The 2849-nt window shown below is 37.1% G+C and overlaps 1 long non-coding RNA gene across 1 annotated transcript; it reads right to left on the reverse strand.

Annotated features, from left to right (window-relative positions):
- Positions 1-710: 710 nt before the first annotated feature.
- On the reverse strand, positions 711-1726 carry LOC308194407. Its single transcript, XR_013950511.1, has 2 exons — positions 1573-1726; positions 711-986 (listed from the first exon to the last, which is right to left on the reverse strand). It is a non-coding gene; the product is annotated as an uncharacterized lncRNA (long non-coding RNA).
- Positions 1727-2849: the final 1123 nt, after the last annotated feature.

Here is a 2849-nt window from a genome sequence, read left to right on the forward strand (position 1 = left end):
AAAGCATTTGATGAGAGACTTTATCAAAAGGCTTTTCGAAATGCAGAAAGACTGTATCAACCAGATCTCTTGTTATCTGCAAATTTGCTGACCCCATTTAAGAAACTCCAACAGGTTTGCAAGGCAGAAATTAAATTTGCAAATGCCATAGGGACTGTTCCAAAGTGGTTCACATTTATCCAAATGTCCACTTCACCAATTCTTTGCTAGTTTCCACTGATTTGGCCTGTTTCTTCCATGTCCCTTAGAAGCTTTCAGATTTGTTTTTAATTGTCACTTTTGTCCTCAGGTAAAGAGCAAGGCATTACACACTGGGAATTTCTGTAGTAAAACACCTTTTCATCCTTGAGTTTTCTTAGGTTTTCTTAGTCAATAGCTATATATGTATATATACATACATATATATATATATATATATTTTTTTTTTTGGTGTATGTGTGTGTGATGTTTCATAGTAGTTACCTCTAAGCAAGTCCTGGGATTTGTTAGTATTCCCTTTGCCCATTTATCCATTATGTCTTTTGAAGTCCCTCCAGTTTCAGAAACAGAAGGGTGAGAATATCAAAGCCCATTTTCTTCTGCAGTGAATACTAATAAGAAGAATTATTTTAGTTTCTCTGCAGTGCTTGTCCTCTCCTGAACTTTAACTTTATAGCTTTCACATGTTGTTTCTCAGACCCATTTGGGGGTCCTCCATTATTGTATCTTCACACTTAATCCACCAGAGTTTGACTGCTCCTGTTTTCTTCCTTTGGATACAACTCTTTTGACAGATGTCTTCTCATGTATGATAACATTTTTTGCTTTGTTTCTTGGCCAGGCTAGTTTTCTATTGTCCTTTATTGGCCCTGTCTTCAGACCTGGTATGTGCTGGCCCTGTCTAGTATCACCCATGAGGTTTTCATTCTTTTATTCAACTTCAATTCTTTTTTAAAAGATTCCACGTTTCTTTCTGTAGCTCCTGTTTTTGAAGCTGAATGCAACTCCTGTGGATTTGTTGTAAATGTAAAAAAATTATTGTAAAAATTTAAATGAAAGTAAATGAGACCCCCCAGCCACTCACTTTTTCTTATTTTGCCCTCCCCCCCCCCCCCTTTTTTTTTTAATTTTAATTTTAGCCTTTATGTAGGAACACATGATCTATGGGTTTGCATCCTGTTTGTCTTCCAGTTAGGGAGTGGAAAATAAGGAACATCTATACATCTATTTAACTATTTCCATTTCGTAACCTACCCTTTATTTGGAAACACAGAATTTCCATGTTTTCATCCATTGTAGTGCTCTTATAAAAATGTGTTTTCTCCGGTACTGTTTGCATCCCTCACTGTTCACTCTAGCAGGTTTAGGTTAGACTTTAGGAAAATCTTTGTAACCACAAAGAGAGGGAAGTCTTGGAATCTGCTGAAGAGTTTGTGGGATCTCCCATATTAGAGATTTGAGAGAAGGTTAAGGATAATCTGGCCGTGGTTAGTCCTGCTGCAAGATGGGAAGACAGGCTGAAGTATCTATGATCCTGCACTGCTTCATATGTAAAGGCTCAGATAATTTGTCTAAGAAAAGAAGCTATCTCACCCTTACAAAGCAGCTATTCATTTCCATGCATCAAAACCATTCAAGCAGAAAGAATATCTTCCTCATTTGTAAGTAGGTAATGGTGTATGTTCAGCTGGAGAACATAGCACCTAACTCCAGATTGATTTGGGAGGTGTTATATGCTGATGGGAAACTATACAGCAGTAAGATATTCTAAGTGATTAGGAGGAAATTCTTAAGTAAGGTAAGCTGTGGAACTTCTTACCAGAGCACAGTAAACTCAGGTTTACAAAAGGGAGAATAGACAAGTTAATTAAAGGGAAATCAATTGAGAATTATTACATATATAAAATAAAACCTTGGCTCTGAGCTATAAACATGAGCATGAGAGAGTAATAGGTAACAGTGATGGGGAAGGATATCATATATGCCTGACAGGTTTATATATTATTTCCTTATGATCAATAGCAAAACCCTATTAAGACAGGTTACTGGGCTAGAGGGACCTTTCCTCTGAACAGTTGCTGTCACAAACCAGGGGAGATTGGAAGCTGGAATTGGAGGGCATGACAAAGTATTGATGAGTAATCCTTGTTAGACTTTCTCACATCTTTTTACTTAAATTTCATTGCTATTGTAAATCAACTTGCTATGCAATTGCAGTTCCATTATCTATTTTCCAGAGTTTCTAGGAAAGATTTTTATGAGTAAGAATCGTGTGCTTCCCCCCATCCCCTCCATCCCTTCTTATACTTTTCCATGATTATAGACAGGAGGCTCATATATTGGATCTGCTATGCAGTGTCCTGTCTGTCCTTCTGAAAAGGTACAAGTTGAACTATTGACAACTCTAAAAGCAGGGTGTGAGATGGCTAGGAACACTTTAGTCTCAGAAAGGTTCCTGTTGCTGTGCTGTGAATAGTATGAACTGAAGAAAATGTGTCCTTTTGGGTTTTTAGTCTGCCTTCCTCATCCTGCACACCTGTAAAAATATTCTGATCATTTTAGATGCACTGCTTTATAAATGCGTTATAAAAAGACACGGGTAGTTTGGACAAACTATCTTTTGAAAAGAACAATACAAAGGAAATTATGAAGAGTTTCATAGTCACCATATCAGTTAAAATACTTCTCTGGATGCTTCTGTTTGAAAATTCCTTTGTGCTTATGGGAGGGGATATCATGTTAATTGCTTTCCAAACACAGCTTGGGGAAGAAACAGGTTAAAAGCAAAGTATAAAGTAGGAAATAGCTTGAACAACAAAGAACAACAAAAAGGGAATGCTAAACTGGTGCCTAGAGTTAGTCCCAAGGGC

The sequence above is a fragment of the Anser brachyrhynchus genome, assembly GCF_964034855.1.
Source record: "Anser brachyrhynchus genome assembly, chromosome: 4".
Classification (NCBI taxonomy): domain Eukaryota; kingdom Metazoa; phylum Chordata; class Aves; order Anseriformes; family Anatidae; genus Anser; species Anser brachyrhynchus.